The sequence below is a fragment of the Salvelinus fontinalis genome, chromosome 33 (genome assembly GCF_029448725.1).
Source record: "Salvelinus fontinalis isolate EN_2023a chromosome 33, ASM2944872v1, whole genome shotgun sequence".
In the NCBI taxonomy this organism is placed as follows: Eukaryota; Metazoa; Chordata; class Actinopteri; order Salmoniformes; family Salmonidae; genus Salvelinus; species Salvelinus fontinalis.
Genome location: NC_074697.1, coordinates 7,537,098 through 7,551,826, shown reverse-complemented (window position 1 = coordinate 7,551,826; position 14,729 = coordinate 7,537,098). Strand labels below are relative to the sequence as shown.

Sequence of the window (14,729 nt, the reverse complement as noted above, 5' to 3'; positions counted from 1 at the left end):
CAGGTCCTAATGGCCTGGTACTCAGGGCTCTATTGTCCCTCCATCAGGTCCTAATTGACTGGTACTCAGAGCTCTATTGTCCCTCCATCAGGTCTTAATGGACTCATACTCAGAGCTCTATTGTCCCTCCATCAGGTCCTAATGGACTGGTACTCAGAGCTCTATTGTCCCTCCATCAGGTCTTAATGGACTCATACTCAGAGCTCTATTGTCCCTCCATCAGGTCCTAATGGACTGGTACTCAGAGCTCTATTGTCCCTCCATCAGGTCTTAATGGACTCATACTCAGAGCTCTATTGTCCCTCCATCAGGTCCTAATGGACTGGTACTCAGAGCTCTATTGTCCCTCCATCAGGTCTTAATGGACTCATACTCAGAGCTCTATTGTCCCTCCATCAGGTCTTAATGGCCTCATACTCAGAGCTCTATTGTCCCTCCATCAGGTCCTAATGGCCTGGTACTCAGAGCTCTATTGTCCCTCCATCAGGTCTTAATGGACTCATACTCAGAGCTCTATTGTCCCTCCATCAGGTCTTAATGGCCTCATACTCAGAGCTCTATTGTCCCTCCATCAGGTCTTAATGGACTGGTACTCAGAGCTCTATTGTCCCTCCATCAGGTCCTAATGGACTGGTACTCAGAGCTCTATTGTCCCTCCATCAGGTCTTAATGACTGGTACTCAGGGCTCTATTGTCCCTCCATCAGGTCCTAATGGACTGGTACTCAGAGCTCTATTGTCCCTCCATCAGGTCTTAATGGCCTCATACTCAGAGCTCTATTGTCCCTCCATCAGGTCTTAATGGCCTCATACTCAGAGCTCTATTGTCCCTCCATCAGGTCTTAATGGCCTCATACTCAGAGCTCTATTGTCCCTCCATCAGGTCTTAATGGCCTCATACTCAGAGCTCTATTGTCCCTCCATCAGGTCCTAATGGACTGGTACTCAGAGCTCTATTGTCCCTCCATCAGGTCTTAATGGCCTCATACTCAGAGCTCTATTGTCCCTCCATCAGGTCCTAATGGACTGGTACTCAGGGCTCTATTGTCCCTCCATCAGGTCTTAATGACTGGTACTCAGAGCTCTATTGTTCCTCCATCAGGTCTTAATGACTGGTACTCAGAGCTCTATTGTTCCTCCATCAGGTCTTAATGACTGGTACTCAGAGCTCTATTGTTCCTCCATCAGGTCTTAATGACTGGTACTCAGAGCTCTATTGTTCCTCCATCAGGTCTTAATGACTGGTACTCAGAGCTCTATTGTTCCTCCATCAGGTCTTAATGACTGGTACTCAGAGCTCTATTGTTCCTCCGTCAGGTCCTAATGGCCTGGTACTCAGGGCTCTATTGTTCCTCCACCAGGTCCTAATGGCCTGGTACTCAGAGCTCTATTGTCCCTCCATCAGGTCTTAATGGCCTGGTACTCAGAGCTCTATTGTCCCTCCATCAGGTCCTAATGGACTGGTACTCAGAGCTCTACTGTCCCTCCATCAGGTCTTAATGGCCTCATACTCAGAGCTCTATTGTCCCTCCATCAGGTCTTAATGGACTGGTACTCAGGGCTCTATTGTCCCTCCATCAGGTCCTAATGGACTGGTACTCAGAGCTCTATTGTCCCTCCATCAGGTCCTAATGGACTGGTACTCAGAGCTCTATTGTCCCTCCATCAGGTCTTAATGGACTGGTACTCAGGGCTCTATTGTCCCTCCATCAGGTCCTAATGGACTGGTACTCAGAGCTCTATTGTCCCTCCATCAGGTCTTAATGGACTGGTACTCAGAGCTCTATTGTCCCTCCATCAGGTCTTAATGGACTGGTACTCAGAGCTCTATTGTCCCTCCATCAGGTCCTAATGGACTGGTACTCAGAGCTCTATTGTCCCTCCATCAGGTCTTAATGGCCTCATACTCAGAGCTCTATTGTCCCTCCATCAGGTCCTAATGGACTGGTACTCAGAGCTCTATTGTCCCTCCATCAGGTCTTAATGGCCTCATACTCAGAGCTCTATTGTCCCTCCATCAGGTCCTAATGGACTGGTACTCAGAGCTCTATTGTCCCTCCATCAGGTCCTAATGGCCTGGTACTCAGAGCTCTATTGTCCCTCCATCAGGTCTTAATGGACTGGTACTCAGGGCTCTATTGTCCCTCCATCAGGTCCTAATGGACTGGTACTCAGAGCTCTATTGTCCCTCCATCAGGTCCTAATGGACTGGTACTCAGAGCTCTATTGTCCCTCCATCAGGTCCTAATGGACTGGTACTCAGAGCTCTATTGTCCCTCCATCAGGTCCTAATGGACTGGTACTCAGAGCTCTATTGTCCCTCCATCAGGTCTTAATGGACTGGTACTCAGGGCTCTATTGTCCCTCCATCAGGTCCTAATGGACTGGTACTCAGAGCTCTATTGTCCCTCCATCAGGTCTTAATGGACTCATACTCAGAGCTCTATTGTCCCTCCATCAGGTCTTAATGGCCTCATACTCAGAGCTCTATTGTCCCTCCATCAGGTCTTAATGGCCTCATACTCAGAGCTCTATTGTCCCTCCATCAGGTCCTAATGGACTGGTACTCAGAGCTCTATTGTCCCTCCATCAGGTCTTAATGGCCTCATACTCAGAGCTCTATTGTCCCTCCATCAGGTCTTAATGGACTGGTACTCAGGGCTCTATTGTCCCTCCATCAGGTCCTAATGGACTGGTACTCAGAGCTCTATTGTCCCTCCATCAGGTCTTAATGGACTGGTACTCAGAGCTCTATTGTCCCTCCATCAGGTCTTAATGGACTGGTACTCAGAGCTCTATTGTCCCTCCATCAGGTCCTAATGGACTGGTACTCAGAGCTCTATTGTCCCTCCATCAGGTCTTAATGGCCTCATACTCAGAGCTCTATTGTCCCTCCATCAGGTCCTAATGGACTGGTACTCAGAGCTCTATTGTCCCTCCATCAGGTCTTAATGGCCTCATACTCAGAGCTCTATTGTCCCTCCATCAGGTCCTAATGGACTGGTACTCAGAGCTCTATTGTCCCTCCATCAGGTCCTAATGGCCTGGTACTCAGAGCTCTATTGTCCCTCCATCAGGTCTTAATGGACTGGTACTCAGGGCTCTATTGTCCCTCCATCAGGTCCTAATGGACTGGTACTCAGAGCTCTATTGTCCCTCCATCAGGTCCTAATGGACTGGTACTCAGAGCTCTATTGTCCCTCCATCAGGTCCTAATGGACTGGTACTCAGAGCTCTATTGTCCCTCCATCAGGTCCTAATGGACTGGTACTCAGAGCTCTATTGTCCCTCCATCAGGTCTTAATGGACTGGTACTCAGGGCTCTATTGTCCCTCCATCAGGTCCTAATGGACTGGTACTCAGAGCTCTATTGTCCCTCCATCAGGTCTTAATGGACTCATACTCAGAGCTCTATTGTCCCTCCATCAGGTCTTAATGGCCTCATACTCAGAGCTCTATTGTCCCTCCATCAGGTCTTAATGGCCTCATACTCAGAGCTCTATTGTCCCTCCATCAGGTCCTAATGGACTGGTACTCAGAGCTCTATTGTCCCTCCATCAGGTCTTAATGGCCTCATACTCAGAGCTCTATTGTCCCTCCATCAGGTCCTAATGGACTGGTACTCAGAGCTCTATTGTCCCTCCATCAGGTCCTAATGGCCTGGTACTCAGAGCTCTATTGTCCCTCCATCAGGTCTTAATGGACTGGTACTCAGGGCTCTATTGTCCCTCCATCAGGTCCTAATGGACTGGTACTCAGAGCTCTATTGTCCCTCCATCAGGTCCTAATGGACTGGTACTCAGAGCTCTATTGTCCCTCCATCAGGTCCTAATGGACTGGTACTCAGAGCTCTATTGTCCCTCCATCAGGTCCTAATGGACTGGTACTCAGAGCTCTATTGTCCCTCCATCAGGTCTTAATGGACTGGTACTCAGAGCTCTATTGTCCCTCCATCAGGTCCTAATGGACTGGTACTCAGAGCTCTATTGTCCCTCCATCAGGTCCTAATGGACTGGTACTCAGAGCTCTATTGTCCCTCCATCAGGTCTTAATGGACTGGTACTCAGGGCTCTATTGTCCCTCCATCAGGTCTTAATGGACTGGTACTCAGAGCTCTATTGTCCCTCCATCAGGTCCTAATGGACTGGTACTCAGAGCTCTATTGTCCCTCCATCAGGTCTTAATGGCCTCATACTCAGAGCTCTATTGTCCCTCCATCAGGTCTTAATGGACTGGTACTCAGGGCTCTATTGTCCCTCCATCAGGTCCTAATGGACTGGTACTCAGAGCTCTATTGTCCCTCCATCAGGTCCTAATGGACTGGTACTCAGAGCTCTATTGTCCCTCCATCAGGTCTTAATGGACTGGTACTCAGGGCTCTATTGTCCCTCCATCAGGTCTTAATGGACTGGTACTCAGGGCTCTATTGTCCCTCCATCAGGTCCTAATGGACTGGTACTCAGAGCTCTATTGTCCCTCCATCAGGTCCTAATGGACTGGTACTCAGAGCTCTATTGTCCCTCCATCAGGTCCTAATGGACTGGTACTCAGAGCTCTATTGTCCCTCCATCAGGTCTTAATGGACTGGTACGCAGAGCTCTATTGTCCCTCCATCAGGTCCTAATGGCCTGGTACTCAGAGCTCTATTGTTCCTCCATCAGGTCCTAATGGCCTGGTACTCAGGCCTCTGTTGTTCCTCCATCAGGTCCTAATGGCCTGGTACTCAGGCCTCTGTTGTCCCTCCATCAGGTCCTAATGGACTGGTACTCAGAGCTCTATTGTCCCTCCATCAGGTCCTAATGGACTGGTACTCAGAGCTCTATTGTCCCTCCATCAGGTCTTAATGGACTGGTACTCAGGGCTCTATTGTCCCTCCATCAGGTCCTAATGGCCTCATACTCAGAGCTCTATTGTCCCTCCATCAGGTCCTAATGGCCTGGTACTCAGAGCTCTATTGTCCCTCCATCAGGTCTTAATGGACTGGTACTTAGAGCTCTATTGTCCCTCCATCAGGTCTTAATGGACTGGTACTCAGAGCTCTATTGTCCCTCCATCAGGTCCTAATGGACTGGTACTCAGAGCTCTATTGTCCCTCCATCAGGTCCTAATGGACTGGTACTCAGAGCTCTATTGTCCCTCCATCAGGTCTTAATGGACTGGTACTCAGGGCTCTATTGTCCCTCCATCAGGTCCTAATGGACTGGTACTCAGAGCTCTATTGTCCCTCCATCAGGTCTTAATGGACTGGTACTCAGGGCTCTATTGTCCCTCCATCAGGTCCTAATGGACTGGTACTCAGAGCTCTATTGTCCCTCCATCAGGTCTTAATGGACTGGTACTCAGGGCTCTATTGTCCCTCCATCAGGTCCTAATGGACTGGTACTCAGAGCTCTATTGTCCCTCCATCAGGTCCTAATGGACTGGTACTCAGAGCTCTATTGTCCCTCCATCAGGTCTTAATGACTGGTACTCAGGGCTCTATTGTCCCTCCATCAGGTCCTAATGGACTGGTACTCAGAGCTCTATTGTCCCTCCATCAGGTCCTAATGGACTGGTACTCAGAGCTCTATTGTCCCTCCATCAGGTCTTAATGGACTGGTACTCAGGGCTCTATTGTCCCTCCATCAGGTCCTAATGGCCTGGTACTCAGGCCTCTGTTGTTCCTCCATCAGGTCCTAATGGACTGGTACTCAGAGCTCTATTGTCCCTCCATCAGGTCCTAATGGACTGGTACTCAGAGCTCTATTGTTCCTCCATCAGGTCTTAATGGACTGGTACTCAGGGCTCTATTGTCCCTCCATCAGGTCCTAATGGCCTCATACTCAGAGCTCTATTGTCCCTCCATCAGGTCCTAATGGCCTGGTACTCAGAGCTCTATTGTCCCTCCATCAGGTCTTAATGGACTGGTACTCAGAGCTCTATTGTCCCTCCATCAGGTCTTAATGGACTGGTACTCAGAGCTCTATTGTCCCTCCATCAGGTCCTAATGGACTGGTACTCAGGGCTCTATTGTCCCTCCATCAGGTCCTAATGGACTGGTACTCAGAGCTCTATTGTCCCTCCATCAGGTCTTAATGGCCTCATACTCAGAGCTCTATTGTTCCTCCATCAGGTCTTAATGGCCTCATACTCAGAGCTCTATTGTCCCTCCATCAGGTCTTAATGGACTGGTACTCAGGGCTCTATTGTCCCTCCATCAGGTCTTAATGGACTGGTACTCAGAGCTCTATTGTCCCTCCATCAGGTCTTAATGGACTGGTACTCAGGGCTCTATTGTCCCTCCATCAGGTCCTAATGGACTGGTACTCAGAGCTCTATTGTCCCCCCATCAGGTCTTAATGGCCTCTTACTCAGAGCTCTATTGTCCCTCCATCAGGTCTTAATGGACTGGTACTCAGAGCTCTATTGTCCCTCCATCAGGTCCTAATGGACTGGTACTCAGGGCTCTATTGTCCCTCCATCAGGTCCTAATGGACTGGTACTCAGGGCTCTATTGTCCCTCCATCAGGTCCTAATGGCCTCATACTCAGAGCTCTATTGTCCCTCCATCAGGTCCTAATGGCCTCATACTCAGAGCTCTATTGTCCCTCCATCAGGTCCTAATGGACTGGTACTCAGAGCTCTATTGTCCCTCCATCAGGTCCTAATGGCCTGGTACTCAGGCCTCTGTTGTTCCTCCATCAGGTCCTAATGGCCTGGTACTCAGGCCTCTGTTGTTCCTCCATCAGGTCCTAATGGCCTGGTACTCAGGGCTCTATTGTTCCTCCATCAGGTCCTAATGGCCTGGTACTCAGGGCTCTGTTGTTCCTCCATCAGGTCCTAATGGCCTGGTACTCAGGGCTCTATTGTCCCTCCATCAGGTCCTAATGGCCTGGTACTCAGAGCTCTATTGTCCCTCCATCAGGTCCTAATGGCCTGGTACTCAGGGCTCTATTGTCCCTCCATCAGGTCCTAATGGCCTGGTACTTAGGGCTCTATTGTCCCTCCATCAGGTCCTAATGGCCTGGTATTCAGGCCTCTATTGTCCCTCCATCAGGTCCTAATGGCCTGGTACTCAGGCCTCTGTTGTTCCTCCATCAGGTCCTAATGGCCTGGTACTCAGGGCTCTATTGTTCCTCCGTCAGGTCCTAATGGCCTGGTACTCAGGCCTCTATTGTTCCTCCATCAGGTCCTAATGGCCTGGTACTCAGGGCTCTATTGTCCCTCCATCAGGTCCTAATGGCCTGGTACTCAGGGCTCTTTTGTCCCTCCATCAGGTCCTAATGGCCTGGTACTCAGGGCTCTTTTGTCCCTCCATCAGGTCCTAATGGCCTGGTACACAGGGCTCTATTGTTCCTCCAACCACTCTGACATCAGTCTAAAGTCACATCAAAACACTCATCATCAAAACAGTGTCCTGTTTTTAAAACTCACCTCACTGTGATGATCAGTGTGAAGAGAGATGTTCAACAGCAGGTTGAAACAGAGTGGAGAACATGGTCGTAGTGGATGTTGTTTCAAAGCCTAACATAAGGACATGGACAGCGCTTTCTAAGGTGATGATTCATTCAAAACACCCACAACCATATTAGAGCTGATGCATAGGCTTATGAGCCCAAGCTCGGGAAAAAAAACGTAATTAAAATGAATATTGTTCTGTTATACAATACATAGCCTACCACATATTACACATGGAAGATACACATGAAACAAAACAGATTTAAGATATCTTTGGTACATCATCTATACTAGTCTAGTCTATACTCCAAAATTAAAGTGTGGACTTTATTGTTATGCATACTGGATGGCCTGGTTACCTTATGCTACGCTACACTCCAAAATGTCTATCCTCCAATGTGGTATGGTGAGGTCCCTCAGTATGGTGATAATATGGTAAGGTGAGGTCTCTCAGTATGGTGATAATATGGTATGGTGATAATATGGTATGGTGGTAATATGGTATGGTGATAATATGGTATGGTGATAATATGGTATGGTGATAATATGGTATGGTGATAATATGGTATGGTGATAATATAGTATGGTGATAATATGGTATGGTGATAATATGGTATGGTGATAATATGGTATGGTGATAATATGGTATGGTGATAATATGGTATGGTGATAATATGGTATGGTGGTAATATGGTATGGTGATAATATGGTATGGTGATAATATGGTATGGTGATGTCTCTCAGTATGGTGATAATATGGTATGGTGATAATATAGTATGGTGATAATATAGTATGGTGATAATATAGTATGGTGAGGTCTCTCAGTATGGTGATAATATGGTATGGTGAGGTCCCTCAGTGTGGTGATAATATGGTATGGTGATAATATGGTATGGTGATAATATAGTATGGTGATAATATAGTATGGTGATAATATAGTATGGTGAGGTCTCTCAGTATGGTGATAATATGGTATGGTGAGGTCCCTCAGTGTGGTGATAATATGGTATGGTGATAATATGGTATGGTGGTAATATGGTATGGTGATAATATAGTATGGTGATAATATAGTATGGTGATAATATAGTATGGTGAGGTCTCTCAGTATGGTGATAATATGGTATGGTGAGGTCCCTCAGTGTGGTGATAATATGGTATGGTGATAATATGGTATGGTGGTAATATGGTATGGTGATAATATGGTATGGTGGTAATATGGTATGGTGATAATATGGTATGGTGATAATATAGTATGGTGATAATATAGTATGGTGAGGTCTCTCAATATGGTGATAATATGGTATGGTGATAATATGGTATGGTGATAATATCGTATGGTGGTAATATGGTATGGTGATAATATGGTATGGTGATAATATGGTATGGTGATAATATAGTATGGTGATAATATAGTATGGTGATAATATGGTATGGTGGTAATATGGTATGGTGGTAATATGGTATGGTGATAATATGGTATGGTGATAATATGGTATGGTGATAATATGGTACGGTGATAATGTGGTATGGTCTCTCAGTATGGTGATAATATGGTATGGTGGGGTCCCTCAGTATGGTGATAATATGGTATGGTGATATTATGGTATGGTGAGGTCTCTCAGTATGGTGATAATATGGTATGGTGATAATATGGTATGGTGAAAATATGGTATGGTGGTAATATGGTATGGTGGTAATATGGTATGGTGATAATATGGTATGGTGATAATATGGTATGGTGATAATATGGTATGGTGATAATATGGTATGGTGATAATATGGTATGGTGATAATATCGTATGGTGGTAATATGGTATGGTGATAATATGGTATGGTGATAATATGGTATGGTGATAATATGGTATGGTGATAATATGGTATGGTGATAATATGGTATGGTGGTAATATGGTATGGTGATAATATGGTATGGTGATAATATGGTATGGTGATAATATGGTATGGTGATAATATGGTATGATGATAATATGGTGATAATATGGTATGGTGATAATATGGTATGGTGGTAATATGGTATGGTGTTAATATGGTATGGTGAGGTCCCTCAGTATGGTGATAATATGGTATGGTGATAATATGGTATGGTGGTAATATGGTATAGTGATAATATGGTATGGTGATAATATGGTATGGTGATAATATGGTATGGTGATAATATGGTATGATGATAATATGGTGATAATATGGTATGGTGAGGTCCCTCAGTATGGTGATAATATGGTATGGTGATAATATGGTATGGTGATAATATGGTATGATGATAATATGGTGATAATATGGTATGGTGAGGTCCCTCAGTATGGTGATAATATGGTATGGTGATAATATGGTATGGTGGTAATATGGTATGGTGATAATATGGTATGGTGATAATATGGTATTTTGATAATATGGTATGGTGATAATATGGTATGGTGATAATATGGTATGGTGGTAATATGGTATGGTGGTAATATGGTATGGTGATAATATGGTATGGTGATAATATGGTACGGTGGTAATATGGTACGGTGGTAATATGGTATGGGGATAATATGGTATGGGGATAATATGGTATGGTGATAATATGGTATGGTGTTAATATGGTATGGTGGTAATATGGTATGGTGGTAATATGGTATGGTGTTAATATGGTATGGTGGTAATATGGTATGGTGATAATATGGTATGGTGATAATATGGTATGGTGTTAATATGGTATGGTGGTAATATGGTATGGTGGTAATATGGTATGGGGATAATATGGTATGGTGATAATATGGTATGGTGATAATATGGTATGGTGGTAATATGGTATGGTTAGGTCTCTCAGTGGTTTGAGAGACCCCCCCCCTGTCCCTCTCTTCTTCTCTCTCTTAATTTCCTCCCCCCGTGTCCCTCTCTCCTTCTCTCTCTTAATTTCCTCCCCCCCTGTCCCTATCTCCTTCTCTCTTTTAAATCTTTTAAGGGGGGGGGGGGGGCAGAAGGATTGCTTTATCCTATCCTAGGTATGGTGGTAATATGGTATGGGGATAATATGGTATGGTGATAATATGGTATGGTGGTAATATGGTATGGTTAGGTCTCTCAGTGGTTTGAGAGACCCCCCCCCTGTCCCTCTCTTCTTCTCTCTCTTAATTTCCTCCCCCCGTGTCCCTCTCTCCTTCTCTCTCTTAATTTCCTCCCCCCCTGTCCCTATCTCCTTCCTCCTCCCCTGTCCCTCTCTTCTTCTCTCTCTTAATTTCCTCCCCCCCGTCCCTCTTCTTCTCTCTCATAATTTCCTCCTCCTTGTCCCTCTCTTCTTCTCTCTCTTAATTTCCTCCTCCCCTGTCCCTCTTCTTCTCTCTCTTAATTTCCTCCTCCCCTGTCCCTCTCTTCTTCTCTCTCTTAATTTCCTCCTCCCTCGGTGCCGCACACATAATCAACCTCAATCAACTACAAAACAGTTACAACAAAGTATAGTTCCAGTTAACAGACACAATACATAGCATGATTAATATGTTTCTGTTGTTGGAAAATTACACCGTTTCCCGAAGCCTTGTGAAATGGGAACACATCCAGGCAAGCCACAGACATCATGAAACACGCACACACACTGCAGTGCTGCCATGTGTGTGTGTGTGTGTGTTAGAACATTAGTTGGTATGGTGTGTGTGTGTATACCTAGCCGACTAGGTAAAACATCTGCATGTGCCCTTGAGCAAGGCACTTCATGCTAATTCTTGTAAGTCACTCTGGATAAGAGCATCTGCTAAATGATTAAAATGTCAAATATATGTAGTGTGTGTGTGTCTCAAGCCTCTCTTCCCCCTCTCTCAACTCTCAACTGGCCTCTCCTCTCTCAAGCCTCTCTTCCCCCTCTCTCAACTCTCAACTGGCCTCTCCTCTCTCAAGCCTCTCTTCACCCTCTCTCAACTCTCAACTGGCTTCTCCTCTCTCAAGCCTCTCTTCACCCTCTCTCAACTCTCAACTGGCTTCTCCTCTCTCAAGCCTCTCTTCCCCCTCTCTCAACTCTCAACTGGCCTCTTCCTCTCTCAAGCCTCTCTTCCCCCTCTCTCAACTCTCAACTGGCCTCTCCTCTCTCAACTCTCAACTGGCCTCTTCCTCGCTCAAGCCTCTCTTCCCCCTCTCTCAACTCTCAACTGGCCTCTTCCTCTCTCAAGCCTCTCTTCCCCCTCTCTCAACTCTCAACTGGCCTCTCCTCTCTCAAGCCTCTCTTCCCCCTCTCTCAACTCTCAACTGGCCTCTTCCTCGCTCAAGCCTCTCTTCCCCCTCTCTCAACTCTCAACTGGCCTCTCCTCTCTCAAGCCTCTCTTCCCCCTCTCTCAACTCTCAACTGGCCTCTTCCTCTCTCAACTCTCAACTGGCCTCTTCCTCGCTCAAGCCTCTCTTCCCCCTCTCTCAACTCTCAACTGGCCTCTCCTCGCTCAAGCCTCTCTTCCCCCTCTCTCAACTCTCAACTGGCCTCTTCCTCTCTCAAGCCTCTCTTCCCCCTCTCTCAACTCTCAACTGGCCTCTTCCTCTCTCAAGCCTCTCTTCCCCCTCTCTCAACTCTCAACTGGCCTCTCCTCTCTCAAGCCTCTCTTCCCCCTCTCTCAACTCTCAACTGGCCTCTCCTCTCTCAAGCCTCTCTTCCCCCTCTCTCAACTCTCAACTGGCCTCTTCCTCTCTCAAGCCTCTCTTCCCCCTCTCTCAACTCTCAACTGGCCTCTTCCTCTCTCAACTCTCAACTGGCCTCTTCCTCGCTCAAGCCTCTCTTCCCCCTCTCTCAACTCTCAACTGGCCTCTTCCTCTCTCAAGCCTCTCTTCCCCCTCTCTCAACTCTCAACTGGCCTCTTCCTCGCTCAAGCCTCTCTTCCCCCTCTCTCAACTCTCAACTGGCCTCTTCCTCTCTCAAGCCTTTCTTCCCCCTCTCTCAACTCTCAACTGGCCTCTTCCTCTCTCAAGCCTCTCTTCCCCCTCTCTCAACTCTCAACTGGCCTCTCCTCTCTCAAGCCTCTCTTCCCCCTCTCTCAACTCTCAACTGGCCTCTCCTCTCTCAAGCCTCTCTTCCCCCTCTCTCAACTCTCAACTGGCCTCTCCTCTCTCAAGCCTCTCTTCCCCCTCTCTCAACTCTCAACTGGCCTCTTCCTCGCTCAAGCCTCTCTTCCCCCTCTCTCAACTCTCAACTGGCCTCTCCTCTCTCAAGCCTCTCTTCCCCCTCTCTCAACTCTCAACTGGCCTCTTCCTCTCTCAAGCCTCTCTTCCCCCTCTCTCAACTCTCAACTGGCCTCTTCCTCGCTCAAGCCTCTCTTCCCCCTCTCTCAACTCTCAACTGGCCTCTTCCTCTCTCAACTCTCAACTGGCCTCTTCCTCGCTCAAGCCTCTCTTCCCCCTCTCTCAACTCTCAACTGGCCTCTCCTCTCTCAAGCCTCTCTTCCCCCTCTCTCAACTCTCAACTGGCCTCTTCCTCTCTCAAGCCTCTCTTCCCCCTCTCTCAACTCTCAACTGGCCTCTTCCTCGCTCAAGCCTCTCTTCCCCCTCTCTCAACTCTCAACTGGCCTCTTCCTCTCTCAACTCTCAACTGGCCTCTTCCTCGCTCAAGCCTCTCTTCCCCCTCTCTCAACTCTCAACTGGCCTCTCCTCTCTCAAGCCTCTCTTCCCCCTCTCTCAACTCTCAACTGGCCTCTTCCTCTCTCAAGCCTCTCTTCCCCCTCTCTCAACTCTCAACTGGCCTCTTCCTCTCTCAACTCTCAACTGGCCTCTTCCTCGCTCAAGCCTCTCTTCCCCCTCTCTCAACTCTCAACTGGCCTCTTCCTCGCTCAAGCCTCTCTTCCCCCTCTCTCAACTCTCAACTGGCCTCTTCCTCTCTCAAGCCTCTCTTCCCCCTCTCTCAACTCTCAACTGGCCTCTCCTCTCTCAAGCCTCTCTTCCCCCTCTCTCAACTCTCAACTGGCCTCTTCCTCTCTCAAGCCTCTCTTCCCCCTCTCTCAACTCTCAACTGGCCTCTCCTCTCTCAAGCCTCTCTTCCCCCTCTCTCAACTCTCAACTGGCCTCTCCTCTCTCAAGCCTCTCTTCCCCCTCTCTCAACTCTCAACTGGCCTCTCCTCTCTCAAGCCTCTCTTCCCCCTCTCTCAACTCTCAACTGGCCTCTCCTCTCTCAAGCCTCTCTTCCCCCTCTCTCAACTCTCAACTGGCCTCTTCCTCGCTCAAGCCTCTCTTCCCCCTCTCTCAACTCTCAACTGGCCTCTTCCTCTCTCAAGCCTCTCTTCCCCCTCTCTCAACTCTCAACTGGCCTCTCCTCTCTCAAGCCTCTCTTCCCCCTCTCTCAACTCTCAACTGGCCTCTCCTCTCTCAAGCCTCTCTTCCCCCTCTCTCAACTCTCAACTGGCCTCTTCCTCTCTCAAGCCTCTCTTCCCCCTCTCTCAACTGGCCTCTTCCTCTCTTCCCCCTCTCTCAACTGGCCTCTCCTCTCTCACACACGTCTTCCTTCTCCCTCCTCCTTCAACAGACTCTCTCTCTCCTTTCCCCCTCTCTTTACTTCAAAATCTAATTCTCTCTCAGCTACAGGTGGCTTTTAAAACCTACAGTTAACGGAACCATGTGGTTCTAACAGCCAATCAGATCTCTTTTATTACATACTACATTTTGGAGCTTCTGTGGAGTGACAGTTTCACTGCATTAAATTTTCTAACCGCTTCCCCGTGTTGCTATAGGAACGCTGCCATGGCCACCTCTGTAGTGGTCGGTGACGGTGAGTTAGAAAACACAGAGGCCAGCCCTTCTCCCTCGGTCGTCATACTCTCCTTCCCCTCACTCATTTATTTTACTAGGGAGAGCATCCTGGATGTGTTTCCCTCCTTGTTGTGTGCACACACACACACCACACACACCACACACACCACACACACCACACACACTACACACACTACACACACTACACACACTACACACACGGTACAGGCAAAATCCTCCCACATGCCCACACCATATATTATGTAACAGTACCTTGTTAAAGGCTGTAATAATGACACATGTAGGACTGAACAATAAAGAAGCATTTCTCTATCATCTTCTACTGTCTGAATGAAAGGTTGAACATCTCTTCCATAAAGAACTGTATCATCAAAGACCACGGAGGTTGAACATCTCTTCCATAAAGAACTGTATCATCAAAGACCAGAGGTTGAACATCTCTTCCATAAAGAACTGTATCATCAAAGACCAGAGAGGTTGAACATCTCTTCCATAAAGAACTGTATCATCAAAGACCAGAGATGTTGAACATCTCTTCTATAAAGAACTGTATCATCAA

At 47.3% G+C, this 14,729-nt stretch overlaps 1 protein-coding gene across 1 annotated transcript in view; it reads right to left on the bottom strand.

Moving 5' to 3' along the window:
* LOC129831699 (rho guanine nucleotide exchange factor 17-like) overlaps nucleotides 1-14,729 on the bottom strand; it is a 111,899-nt gene that overhangs the window by 31,734 nt on the left and 65,436 nt on the right. The window lies entirely within an intron of this gene.